Here is a 14768-nt window from a genome sequence, read left to right as displayed (position 1 = left end):
CACAGACTGAAACGCCAATGAAGGCACAAGACTTTCTCAGAGTCACAAAGTTTATGAGTGATGGAAGCACAGCAAGAACTGAGATTTCTGAATGCTCAGTTCACTGCTCTGATAACCTGGCATGGCTATTTTCATCCAGGCGAAACTGGTACACTTGGAAGTTTCTCTGACATGCATATAAGCTAACAGTTTGTACTGAATGAGTGTTTATTACATGTTTGGCATAGTGCTAAATGCACTATCTCATTTAACTTTTACAATGAACCTATGGAGCAAGTGACATGACCCCTCCCCCATATTGTACAGAAAAAAAAAAATAACTGAGTTAAAGAAATTAAATAATGCATTCAGAGTTTTCCCCAAGGAAACACATGGCGGGGTCAGGATTCACATCCAGGTCTGTCGGGTTCTGAAATGCTTACTCTTTAAGCATCCTGATACACAGCTCCCATTGACTCGCACTTGCTTTCTTGCATGATATGGTGACTCCATTCAGCCCAACTCTCATCATATCTTAAATGTGCCTCAGGGTGGATATGGATTTCTGGGTAAAGACAGAATAAGTACGTTGAGATCATTCTAACAATTTTTCCTTATTGAGTATTGACTTTCTAGGGAGAGAAATAAAAATGTCTTGAGTTGTTTAATCCATCATAAAATGTACATTCAAGACACTTCCCACCCTACGCCCACAAACTGTACACTCCACATTAGGATTCTTGAACTCTTCTCATCCTGAAGTTACCTATGAACTAAAAGATGACAACTGTAGGGTTGTAGTTTGGCAGGTTTATACAGTCTTGTTGGGAAAAGAGAGAGAGAAAAGGAAGAGGAACAGGAAAGAAGAGATGAGCAGGAAGGGAAGATGGACCCATGGGACATGCTGCATGGATGAAGGAGGATTATTGGGGCACTACGAATCCACAGCTGCCTCCTCTGGTTCCCTTCTTAGGATGACTGTACGCACACCAGTTACCCGAGCCAGTGCTGATCCATGCCTCGTGTCGTGGCCTGTCAGGAGTGTTTCATTTCACTCTCAGGGTATCCCCCGTTTGGACAATAAATTGGTGATCCTTCAATCATGTCTCACTCTCAGCTCCCTACTTCAGTTTTCAAGCAACAGAAGTAGGTCTTGGATGCTATGGTAGGTACTGAGGACACCAGAGTCAGCAGACATAGCCCCTGCCCTCAAGGAGTTCACTGCACAGTAGGAGAGCCACGGATGCAGCAAACACAATAACAGAGGCACTGCTGGACACAGTGGAAGGCCAAAACTGGGGGAGGAGATGAGACAAGAAAGTGCGGAGGCATGGAGAATGGCAGTGCTTGGCATAGTCTAGGGAACCACAGTAATCAATTGCTCCTAACATCCAGATGCCATGTAACATTCCTCCCCAAAATTACTTTTCAGAAAAGTGTCATCTTATATTTGATTTCTTCCAAAGCTTCCCATTCTGTGAGTTGATCTCCTGATTATATTAAAGTTTTATTTATTTATTTATAGCAAAGAGAGAGAGAAAATCTTCCATCCACTAATTTACTCTCCACTCTCCAGGTCCCCCAGCACCTAGGACTGAGTCAGGCTAAAACCAAGAGCCAGGACTCCATCCAGGTCTCTCACATGGGTAGCAAAGACCCAAGTACTTGAGCTATCATTTGCTACCTCCCAGGGTGTGCAAGATCAGGAAACGGGACTGGCATATAGCTGGGACTTGAACCCAGGCATTCTGATATGGGATGCAAGTGTGGCAGGCAGCACAGACTAACCACTGTGACACAATGCCCATTCTCCTGATTATTTTAAATAAACCAAATTACCATTTGAGGAAGAAGATGAAATCAGTTGAGGGTGAGAAGGAGAGAGAGAGATTTCAAGATTTAGTATTATTCTTTGCCCAGAGCGTAGCCTCACAACCATTATTGGTACATGTCATTTTAAACCTACTTTTTAAAGACTACTTGTAAAACAACAACATGGAACATGGCTATATCATGTAGATACATACATATACATACACACAAATATATGGTACTTTTTTTTTTTAAATAAAAACTATGTATTCATTTAAAAGGCCAAGTTGCAGAGTGACAGAGAGAGATCTTATATCCACTTGTTCACAACCTCCACCCAGTACCCCTCACTCCAAATAGCTGCAATGGCCAAGCGTGGGCCAAGCTGAATTCAGGAGCCAGGAGCTTCATATGGGTCTCCCACATGGGTGACAGGGGTCCAAATAATTGTACTATCTTCTGAAGCTTTCCCAGGTACATTATCAGGCAGCTAGATCATAAGTTGAATAGCCTGGACAGGAACTGGGGCTCATATGAGATGCCAGAGTAATAGGTAGTTGCTTAACCTGCTAAACCACAATGCTGGCTCCAAATATATGGGACTTAAAAAATGTCCTATTGTTGGGGCCAGCACTGTGGTGGAGCATGTAAAGCTACTGCCTGTGGCACTAGAATCCCATATGAGTGCCAGTTCAAGTCCCTGATGCTACACTTCCCATCCAGCTCCCTGCTAATATGCCAGAGAAAGTAGTGGGTGGCCCTAGTCCTTGGGCCCCTGCACCCATGTGGGAGACCCAGAAGAAGCTCCTGGCTCCTGCCTTCAGATGGGCCCAGCTATAGCCATTGCAGCCATTTAGGGAGTGAACCCATGGATTGAAGATCTGTATGTCTCTCTAACTCTTTCAAATAAATAAATGACTCTTTTTTTAAAAAAAATCCCATTATTAAGAATTATTATTATTTCCTTTTTTCATTTGAAAGGCAGAGAGACAGAGATAGGCAGAGCTCTTCTACTGCCCCCAAATTGCAGCTGAGCCAGGCTGAAGCCAGGAACCTGAAATTCAATCCAAGTCTCCCATGTGTGTGGCAGGAACCTAAGTATTGAAGCCAACACCTGCTGCTTCCCAGGGAACACTTTTGAAGGAGGCTGAAACTGGAAACAGACCCAGGACTCAAACCCAGGCAGTGTGATACGGGATGCAGGAGTTCCAACTTGCATCTCAATTGCTCCACCAAATGCCTACTTCAACATTTCCTATTGTTATATAAAGGTATGTGTGGATTATGACAAAAATTCCAGTGGCTACATAATTTGCAGTTTCAAAGTGTTCTAAATTACAAGTAGTGTAGGAAACAGTGAAGATATAATGCTCAAAAAACTGCATTCTGTCACCCAAAGAGTGGCTCTGGGGATGATGAAGACAGACACTGCACTTGGAGCTGCCAACAGAGAGTTGCAATGAACTTATTTCATGAATTTGAGAGACAAAAAGAGTATTTCTGAGGCAGGATTTTGGTACAGCAGTTAATGCACCGCTTGGGATCCCCATGTCCCATGTCAGAATACTTCGTTTGTATCCTAACCCCTCCACTTCAGACCCAGTTTCCTGCTAATAGGCAGTCTGGGAGGCAGCAGATAATGGTTCAAGTAGTTGAGTTCAAGTAGTTGTCAGGCATATGGGATATTTAGATTGAGTTCTAGAATCCTGGCTTCTGCCTGGCCCCACCTGAGCTGTTACAGGCGTTTGGGGAGTGAATCAATGGACGATCTCTCTCTCTCTCTCTCTCTCTCTCTCTCTCTCTGTGTGTGTGTGTGTGTGTCTGTTTCTGTGTCTCTGCCTTTCAACTAAAATATAAATAGCATTTATTTTAAAAATTCTGAATTAATGTTTCATATATTTAAAATATTTAGATTAAGGTATTAAAATTACAGGGAGATATTGACAGCTTTCTACTGTATCTGCAAACATTTATACATTCAGAATAGCCATGTTTGGGAAGGTCCTGTCAAGAGACAATTAAGGAGTCATCTTAATTAGAGTCACTTGATATTCAGCACAGTCAATGTTTTGGGCCATGGGACACCAGGGTGCAGGGAGCAGTAGGAGGTGAGGTTGGCAAGGTAGGCAAGTGGTCAAATCAGAGAGCCTTGAATACTCTGTGCCAGTTCATAGTCAGTTTGGAAATCAACTAATGAGTGTTCAGAAGATGAGCGTATGTTAACTGAGTTTGCATTTTGGAATAATTATGGAGAATTTAGAAGAAAACCTGTTTTTCCTACTATACACTCACAAGACAGATCCTTTCTGACACCAGATGTGTGTGGATTTATCTGCGCACACACAACAAGCAATTTTGTAACAGACACCAGCTAGGTGTCCCCTAATTTAATTCAGTTCTGACACTATCTACCTAGAGATAGTGTCAGGTCCCCCAGCTTAAGGGCTCAGTCCCAAAGACATTCCCCCTTTCAGGTGACAATTGCAACCCCCAAGTTGCTTCACAAGTTGTGCTTCTGACCAACTGCCTGCTGTTGACCAATTAATTACAAAGGATGTTACAGAGCCAACAAAGGAAGAGCTCATGGGGCAAGGCATGTGGGAAGGGGCACAGGCTTCGTTCCTTTCTCCAGGTGCACCCTGTGTAGGAGCCTCCAGGTGTTTGGGTACAGAAGCTCTCCAAACCCTGTCCTTTCAGGTTATTATGGAGACTTTATTACACAGATGCATAAAGCCTGGGCAATCCTGCAGAAATCTGACTGGACAAAATGGGTATGCTCAAATGCTAGTGGGCTGGGGGAATCCAGCAAAGCCTGCCTGCTCAGACTCTTCCTGCTCTCTCTGTACAGCATCGCTTCCTCCTGGGTATAGGGCAGGACGCCTTCTGAAACAGGAGTCTTGGGATCTACTATCAGACAAGGTTAAGTCAGAGAATTTCTTTGTGGCCGCTTCTAAGACAGGATGACAGGGGAAGATGATAGTATATTTTTAGAGTCTATGACCCACCTTGGGAAATAGAAATTGTAGCTTCCCTGGCCTGCCTTGGGGAGAATAAAGGAGCAGGTGAAAGAGGACAAGAGAAGGTCCAAGAGAGATTTTGCTTCGGAGACCTAATTCTGAGGCCTGAAGTGCTCCAACAATATAACGGAAGACTTTCCTTCACCTTTGTTACTCTGAAGTTGTTTGGACGCTGCTTTGGGAGCCAAGGCCAAATACTTTATTGCTCTACTTCATTTTGGAAAGGGCTATAAGAGTTCTAACTTAGGAACCACAGATGAAAACCAAAAAAATATATACCGGAATATCATAGAGGGCCAAGCAGAAATGAAAGAATGTCAACTCCTGCTAGAAGTATGATTACAATGGCAGCAGGTGTGGCCTTGTTTTGCAGTCACATCCTCAGAACCTAGATCAGTGCTTGGCCCATGGACAGCAATCAACACTCAGTAACTGAGTGAATGAAGGAATGAATGAATGAGGGAATGGCCCACAGGAAACTCCCTGCTCTGACCCCTCATCCCATTGCATCAGAAGATGCTGCACCAAGAGTTTCCAGGATTGTGCTTCCTTGTTTTGACCATATCAATGCCTGTGCCAGTTTATCTGTCTTTCCTGATATTCCATTGCTCTAATGTTTGGTCACGATAGTCCAAGTAACTACCATGGCAATATAATCTTAAAATTATTTTCAAAAGGTACCACTTTTAGGTACTTGAGGGAAATTATTTACCTGGTACCTGCCTGTTACACTCTACTCTTAATTACATCATCATAGTACCTCCCATACAACAAATTTCTTCACTCAGTAATTATAAATTAAATCAAGCAGTTGAGAAAATTATCTCTCTGCAGAGAAAAATTAGGTTGGACCCTTAACTCAAGCCATATATAAAGGTGACTTCTAAATGGATGTGTTGTGAAAAGTAAAACCATAAAGATAAAAGATTTGGGAATATATTCTGATAATCTTGGAGTGGAGAAGGACCTTTTAGACAGAACAGGTTTGACTACATTGAAACTTAAGATTCTGTTTTAAAAGGACATCACTATAAATGATTTCCATGGATAACTGACCTGCTGGGAGAAGATATTTGCAAAATCCAAAACTGACTGGGGGGTGGGAATGCGTTTAGGCAACTGATTGAAACACTCACATCCCATACCAGAGTGCTTGGGTTCCAGTCTTGGCTCTGCTCCTGATTCCACCTTCCTGCTAATGCAGACCCTGGGAGCAGCAGGCGATGATTCAAGTAGTTAGGTCCCGCCACCAACATGGGAGACCCGGACTGGGTTCCAGGTTCCTGGCTTTGACTTGGCCCAACCCTGACAGTCAGGCATTTGGAGAGTGAAGAGAGTGAACCCAGCAGAGGGGATCTCCCTCTCTATTTCTCTGTCTCTTTTGCCATCTCTCTGCTTCTGAAATCAATAATTAAGCAAAAATTAAAAACAAATAAAACTGACCAGGGTTAATATCTAAGATACAAAATTCAGCCATAAATAAAATGGATGAGAACTCACTTAAAAATAGGCAAAAGCTATTTATATAAGTATGAAGAGTTATTCATCTTTATTAGTAAACTTAGACCCTCAAATATAATACTTCAATGAGCTGTCACTAAATATCCATTAGATGGACAACGATTAGAAAGTTAGATAATATCAAATGTTGCCAGGGGTAGATATACAAAATAATCACAGCACTTTGATAAAAATTAAAAGAAATATAAAGTGTTCTTTCTTTTAAGGTTTATTTATTTGAAAGTCAGTTACAGGGAAAGAGGGGGAAAGAGGGAGAGAGAGGGAGAGAGAAGGAGAGTGTGTGTGTGGGGGGAGAGAGATCTTTCATTCATTGGTTCACCATTCCTGAAATGGTTACAATGGCCAGTGCTGGGCCAGGCCAAAACCAAGAGCCTGGAACTTCTTCCAGGTCTCCTACATGAGTGATAGTACAGGCCCATCTTCTGCTGCTTTCTCAGGTACATTAGCAAGGAGCTGGATGGGAAATGAACAGTCAAGACTTGAATCAGCACTCATATGGGATTCTGATGTCATAGACCATGGCTTAATCCATTATTTGTTTATTTGTTAAAAGGCAGAAAGACAGAGATGCTTGTGGTAGGGTGGGGAGAGACAGGGATCTCTCATGTGCTGGTTCACTCCCCAAATATCACAATAGTTGGGGCTGGGGCTGGGGCTTGGGCAAGCTGAAGCCAGAAGCCCAGAATTCAGTCTGAGCCTCCCAGGTGTGTGGCAGGAACCCAATTACTTGAGTTATCACCTGCTGCCTCCTAGGGCATGCTTTATCAGGAAACTGGAATCCTAAGCAGAGCTGGGATTTGAACCCAGGCACTCCAATATGGAATGTGGGTGTCCCAAGCTTGTCTTAACACTGGCACCAAATGCCAGCTCCTATGTAAAGTTTAACACATGCATAAGCAAAACAATAGAACGCCTCCTAAACACACACACACACAGATATTTATTAAACACATTAGAGAGAATTTCTGTGTGAAGAATTTGGGAGAATGGGAATGAAGTTTGGAGATAAAGAAAACAAAATTAAATTACATGCAAAAGATGCCTTGCATGGACTTCAGACACGTTATGATTTGAGTAGTATGATTAACTAGGCTCTTTGCACCAGAGTTCCTAAATAAATAAATAAATGGAGAGAGCAAGCCTCAGGGAGGTTTTCCCTCATAATCCCTGATTTACAAGGGCAGTGCACTAACCACAGAAATACAAAGTCTTTAATTAGTTCCAGGCCAGAGGTGACTGTTTTTCCAACTGGAGTAATGGGAGGCAAATTTAGGGATTTTTCTCACTCCCAAAGAGTGCTGATCTCACAGATGATTAAGTGTCTGCCTTCATTCTCTGCAGCCCACTCAGATAAAAGCCAAGACCACCCCTAAGAAAGGAGTTCCAAGGAGAGGAGTTTCAAAAACAGCATTTTGCCTGGAAGAATTAGCATCACCCAGGGGTTAGAGAGCTGGCCTGAGGACCAGTGAGGAAGTCAGAGATTAACTCACAGTTGACTGCATATTCTTTTAAATAATTCTCTTGGCTTTAAGTCCCCACACTGGTAAAATAGAGGCATGCATTAACAGAGATTTTGTAGAAAGTGTCTGAGGAAAACTGGAACAAATAACAGTGGAAATATAGTTAAGTAAGGTCTTTTATTACTATTATAATTTACAGGAACTATTTAGCACTGTTTAGCAGTAGCATGCTAAATGAGTGTAATGAAAATACCTTGATCAGCATTTATCTGGAGTTATCTTTATTTTTTAAGGAGTTGGGGTGTTTAGAGTACTATAAGAGTGCCACTCGGGGCCAGTGCTATGACATAGCAGGTAAAGTCACTGCCTGGAGTGCTGGCATCCCATATGGTTGCTGGTTTGAGACTCAGCTGTTTCACTTCCTATCCAGCTCTTTGCTATGGCCTGCACCTACATGGAAGACCCAAAAGAAGCTCCTGGCTCCTGACTTCGTATAGGTGCAGCTCCGGCCATTGCGGGCATCTAGGGAGTGACCCTGGGGATGGAAGGCCTCTCTCTCTCTCTCTCTCTGCTTCCCTGTAACTCTTTCAAATAAATAAATAAATATTTTCAAAAAAGAAAGATAATTAAAGTTAGAAATATTTTAAAAGAAGAGAGTGCCATTGACTGCAATGAACATGTTCAGAATGGAGTTGGCCTAAGGAATCTTTCTGCATCCCCCTCCAACAAGCTTCAGAGTCAGGCCTGGTCTTTAAGACTTTATTTTTTGTTTGTTGGCAGGGCTGGGATGGGCTAGGAGATATCATATTTCACTGTACTGACATAATAGGATAAGATGTAAGCTAGTATAATAACAGCGTAAGATGAGGTTTAGGTGGTCTCAGGTGCATGTTGGGGAAAATGAATTAGACTGAAGTGACAGTCTAATTGCTTAAGAATGGGACCATCCAAGGGGCACACAGACCTTCCGTAAAGCAGTGGACTTTGACATGCCACCTTATTCTCTTTTCAACTTTTCTGAAATTAAATATACTATGCTATGAATCTTACTAAACCCTAGTTCTTCAATTTGGAACAGGTGAAGGGGATAGAAATTGATTTCACAGCTGGAAAGAAAAGGAAAGGAAAAGACAGGGAAAGGTACTGGCAAGCAATTAGGCAATTTGCAACAGGTGAATATGGTAAGATGGGGCCAAAGAGATCTCCTTGAGTCCCAACTCCACTGCCTTCTGGTTGGAGAAACCTCGACAAATTTCATTACATTTCTGAACCTAGGTTTCCTCACTTGTAAATAATTCAAATGTTTAAAGACTTAAGAGCTACCAGCCACATAATAGCAGATACCTGTTTATTTAGAAATACTTCATTTCTCTCTCACACACACACACACACTCACACACTCACTCACAAAACTGTCACAGCTCTAAGTTGCCCTGTTCTCCATGTCTGCTGCCTGCTCAGCATCTTGGAGATGCCTTACAGTTGTTGTTACCCAAAATGAAAAGACAATGCCAAGTGTGATGATCAGTGCCAAGAAGACTCAAAGTCTTGGGCTGATCTGTCATGGAGCAATAGGCAGCTAATCCCAATTTTACTATGGTGATTTCTTTTTTTTTTTTCTTAAAAACTTATTCTATTTATTTGAAAGGCAGAGTGAGAGATACAGAGAAGGAGAAAGAGAGAGACAGATCTTCTATCTGTTGGTTCACTCCCCAAATGGCTGGAGTAGCAGGGGCTGGACCAGACTGAAGTCAAGAACCTAGAACACCATCAAGGTCTCATACGTGGATGGCAGGGACCCAAGTACTTTAACCATTAAGTAAAATTAAGAAGAGACTATAAGCCGGCGCCACAGCTCAATAGGCTAATCCTCTGCCTTGCGGCACCGGCACACCAGGTTCTAGTCCTGGTCGGGGCACCAGATTCTGTCCCAGTTGCCCCTCTTCCAGGCCAGCTCTCTGCTGTGGCCCAGGAGTGCAGAGGAAGACAGCCCAAGTGCTTGGGCCCTGCACCCCATGGGAGACCAGGAGAAGCACCTGGCTCCTGCCATCGGATCAGCGTGGTGCGCCAGCCGCAGCGTGCTGGCCGTGGCGGCCATTGGAGGGTGAACCAACGGTAAAGGAAGACCTTTCTCTCTCTCTCTCTCTCACTGTCCACTCTGTCAAAAAAAAAAAAAAGAGAGAGACTATAACATAAGAATGACAGCAAAAAGACTACCTGTCACTCCACCAAAGATCCTGGATGCAAATATGTCCCTTTAAGATATTAAAAAATTATTTTTACTGAAAAAAAGATTTTCTGATGATCATGGGTACTAAGTTATAGTTACGAAAAAATAAATTCCGGTGTTTTATTACAAAGCAGGGTGATTATAGGTAACAAAAACATTTTCTTTATACCACAAAAACTGCAAGAAGGGATTTTAAATGTTTTCAGCAGAAAGAAATGATAAATGTCTGAGGAAATGGGTATGTTTATCTTGATTTGAACATTACACAATGTATACATGTATGGAAACACCTTCATAACCCATAACTGTGTATGATTTTTCTGTGTCAACTAAAATATTTTAAAAAGCTTTTCTATGTGATAATATGTTTCTAAAAGCTAGGTTGTTTAAGTTGGTGAGAGGGGTAGATGTAACAAAGAACACTACGCACTAGGTATAATAATGTTGATGTTCAAGTTGACACGTATTGAATGTCCTTTTTCAGAATTATGCATCAATCCCTCTTTTGAATGCAGACATAGAAAAAAAGTTCAGAGGAATGACCTGAAAGAAAACAGGAATGTATGTTGAATTGGATAGAAAAACTTGATTTTTTATCAACATTCTATAGAATTGTTCTGTGGATAACGAGCATAAGAAGTAAACAGCTAGACATGGTCCGAAGATAAAAGCCACCGCAGCAAAAAAAACAAAGAAGCAGCCAACAAATATCTCCACAAATGCCAAATAACAAATGTACCAATTCAAGAAACAAGAAACAGGAAGACATCATGACATCCCCAAAAGAATACAACACTTAATATTAGATTGTAAAGATAGTGAGATTGGGCCAGCGCCACGGCTCAATGGGCTATTCCTCCGCCTTGCAGCACCGGCACACCAGGTTCTAGTCCCGGTAGGGGCACCAGATTCTGTCCCAGTTGCCCCTCTTCCAGGCCAGCTCTCTGCTGTGGCCAGGGAGTGCAGTGGAGGATGGCCCAAGTGCTTGGGCCCTGCACCCCATGGGGGACCAGGAAAAGCGCCTGGCTCCTGCCTTCAGATCAGTGCGGTGCGCTGGCCACGGTGGCCATTGGAGGGTGAACCACTCTCACTGTCCACTCTGCCTGTAAAAAAAAAAAAAAAAAAAAGATGGTGAGATTGAATAAATGCCAGAAATGGAACAAAAAACATATGATTATCTCAATAGATGCGGAGAAAACATTTGATAAAATGCAACACCCTTTCATGATGAAAACTCTAAGCAAATTGGGTATATAAGGAACATCCCTAAACACAATCAAGGCAATTTATGACAAACCCATGGCCAGCATCCTATTGAATGGGAAAAAGTTGGAAGCATTCTCAGTGATATCCAGAAGCAGACAAGGATGCCCACTCTCATCATTGCTATTCAATATAGTCCTGGAAGTATTAGCCAGAGCCATTAGGCAAGAAAAAGAAATCAAAGGGACACAAATTGGTAAAGAGGAAGTCAAACCATCCCTATTTGCATATGACATGACTGCAAAAGAAATATTCAGGAAAGACACAACTGACAGAATGGGATAAATTATTTGCAAACTATGCAACTGATAAAGGGTTAATAACCAGAATATATAAACAGATCAATAAATTCAACAATAGCAAAATAAACAACCCAGTTAAGAAATGGGCAAAGGACTTAAACAGACATTTCTCAAAAGAGGAAATCCAAATGGCCAACTGACACATGAAAAAATGCTCAGGATCATTAACCATCAAGGAAATACAAGTCAAAACCACAATGAGGTTTTACCTCACCCCAGTTAGAATGGCTTTCATACAGAAATCAACAAATGATAGCAAGGATGTGGGGGAAAAGGTACCCTAATCCACTGTTGGTGAGATTGTATACTGGTAAAGCCACTATGGAGGACACTATGGAGATACCTCAGAAATCTGAATACAGAACTACCATTTGACCCAGCCATCCCACTCCTGGGTATTTACCCAAGGGAAATGAAACCAGCAAATAAAGAGTTATCTGCACCCCCATGTTTATTGCAGCTCAATTAATAATAGTTAAGACATGGAACCAACCTAAATGCCCATCAACCGAAGACTGGATAAAAATTATGGGACATGTACACTATGGAATACTAAACAGTAAAAAAAATGAAATCCAGTCATTTGCAACAAAATGGATGAATCTGGAAAAAATCATTTAGTGAAATAAGCCAGTCCCAAAGAAACAAATATCACCTATTCTTCATGATCTGCAAGAACAAATAGAGCATCTAAAATGAAATCTGCAGAAGTGAAATTGACACTTTGAGAAGGGAAGACCTGAGCTGCCCTTGTATTGACTGTCAAGGAACAGGGTTGTTTTTTTTTTTTTTCCTTCATTTTTTTCTCTTCATACTATTTGTTGAAATCATTATTTAACAGTTAATCATATGTGTATAAAGCCAATTGAGGATGGATCTCAGTAAGAAATAACAGTGAGAATAAGAGAGGCAGGAGGAAGTTTGCAATTGTAAAGCTATATAGTTCTGCATACATTCTTAAGGACTAACTTCTAAGGGTACAGTTTAAAAACTTGTCATGCGACCCTAAATCCCCTTAAGCTGGGTGATAAAAATGCCATCATAAGCATTAAAGTGAACATATACATAGGATCAAGTGTTGGATAATTATAATAGACAGAATTAAAAAGGAGAGAATGTTCCAACATGGGAAGCAGTCCATACAGCAGACTTATAGAATGACAATTGCTTTAAGTAACACTCTGACCTCAGAATCAGCCCTTAAGACTTCCTGGTCTGGCTGAAAAGCCCATGAAAGCATTTCAGGCATAGAAAGCCAGGACACTGTGGCAAAACATTCTACATGAAGGATCTCTGTGAGATCCCAATGGAAGGAAGTGCCATCAAAGAAGGATGTACTTTTCTCTAATGGGAGAAGAGAACTTCCACTTTGCTTATGGCCTTGTCTAAATACTGACAGAGTCTGTGGACTCAAAAGGCTTCCCTAGCCTTGGCAGCTCATGTCAAGAGCATCAAGTGAGCACTGACATCACACATAAGAGTGTTGTTAAAAACAGGAGTCACTGTGCAGTAACTCCCTATGCAAGACCTCTGTCCTCAATGAGTTGGCTGGAGCTGCGCCGATCCGAAGCTAGGAGCCAGGTATTTCTCCTGGTCTCCCATGTGGGTGCAGAGCCCAAGGACTTGGGCCATCCTCCACTGCCCTCCTGGGCCACAGCAGAGAGCTGGACTGGAAGAGACAGAGCAGGCCCCTATCACCTAGTCTTAATCACACCTGAGCCTCTCCACTGACTGGATCCAAATGTCCTTTTCCCTCTCTTCTATGGATGGAGACACATAGATATGGGGTAGAGATAGGGGTTGCATACACTACCACCATTAGCCAAAAATATAGGTTTAAAACATACTTTGGGGCCGGTGCAGTGGCTCACTTGGTTAATCCTCCACCTGCAGTGCCAGGTTCTAGTCCCAGCTGCTTCTCTTCCAATCCAGCTCTCTGCTGTGGCCCGGGAAGGCAGTGGAGGATGGCCCAAGTGCTTGGGCCCTGCACCCGCATGGGAGACCAGGAGGAAGCACCTGGCTCCTGGCTTCGGATCGGCATAGCGCCAGCTGTGGCGGCCACTTGGGGAGTGAACCAACGGAAGGAAGACCTTTGTCTCTGTCTCTCTCTCTCTCTGTCTATAACCCTACCTGTCAAATAAATTTAAAAAAATAAATAAAACATACTTCAAAACTGCCTTGAAAAGGTCACTGTGAACACTAAATATAATTTGTGCCAAAAATAATTGTCTTAGTGAATACAGTGCAGGCATTTTTACATTAAATTCACAAAAGCACCCCATGAGGTAGGTAGCACCATTACTTCCAATATATGTATTTTTTTCAAAAAGTGGAAGACAGAATGTGAATTAACTTGTCCACCATGGTCACAAACCTGATCCACTGACCTATGAGTCTAGCACCAAGCATCGGAGGTCCTGGAGCAGCGGATCTTCCATAACCAGCTTTCGAAAAGCTACAAAAAGACGTAGCCGTTTCTTGGCACTTTAGTACTCGTTCATAAACAAACCCTTCTTTTCTTTAGGAATCTAATCTGAGTATTATATAAAGGAAAATGACTGCAACCCAGAACTCTCCCTCTCCCCTCACTTCACCCAACCCAAGGCAGGCTTGCAGAAGCCACAGGGTTGGCACTCTGATCCCCTGGGGGGCAGGAATGCAAACAAAGCATAGTATTTCTTTGGATAGAAAAAATATTTGCTCAGCCAGCCGGGGACATTCCCTGAGCCCAGGAGAACAAAACACAGAACTTCTGGGGCCCTCTGGAAATCCCAGGAGGTCAGGTTTCTGTCTGGTCCAGAGCGCCTTGCAGAAAACTGGGGACCGTGACAGGTGGTGACAAACTGGTCCCAGAGAGCCCCCTGGCCACACGCAAGGACACCAGCCAGGCAGCCTGAAGAAGTCGAGTCGATACCTCCGGGGACGGCGTGGGGGAGGCGGGGTCCCCATTCCCGCCTCCCGAGTGAGCGAGAGGCTCCATCAGTCCTCCTCCACCTTCCGGGGATGCCGAGGCTGGGAGCAGCGGAGCCGAGCCCCGCGGGAAAAGCAGAAAAGGGCCATTGCCACTTTAAATGACTCAGGAAGTGAAAGCCGGCCGCCTGACAGCGAAAGGGAAAGTGGAACCGGGGCGGCGCCGAGGCCAGCAGCCGCCGCCGCCGCCGCGTTCTCGCCGGGCAGGGCGGCC

General features: G+C 43.0%; 1 long non-coding RNA gene across 2 annotated transcripts; it reads right to left on the bottom strand.

Annotated features, from left to right (window-relative positions):
- Positions 1-248: 248 nt before the first annotated feature.
- Positions 249-14748, bottom strand: LOC133764365 (uncharacterized). 2 transcript variants are annotated; one of them, XR_009866444.1, is made up of 5 exons: positions 14499-14748; positions 13972-14039; positions 10450-11122; positions 5954-6206; positions 249-544 (listed from the first exon to the last, which is right to left on the bottom strand). It is a non-coding gene; the product is annotated as an uncharacterized LOC133764365 (long non-coding RNA). The 2 variants fall into 2 exon arrangements; XR_009866445.1 differs by lacking the exon at positions 13972-14039.
- Positions 14749-14768: the final 20 nt, after the last annotated feature.

This window comes from Lepus europaeus, chromosome 7 (assembly GCF_033115175.1).
Source record: "Lepus europaeus isolate LE1 chromosome 7, mLepTim1.pri, whole genome shotgun sequence".
Classification (NCBI taxonomy): Eukaryota; Metazoa; Chordata; class Mammalia; order Lagomorpha; family Leporidae; genus Lepus; species Lepus europaeus.
Note: the sequence above shows the minus strand (reverse complement) of the source record. Positions and strands in the feature narration are given on the sequence as shown.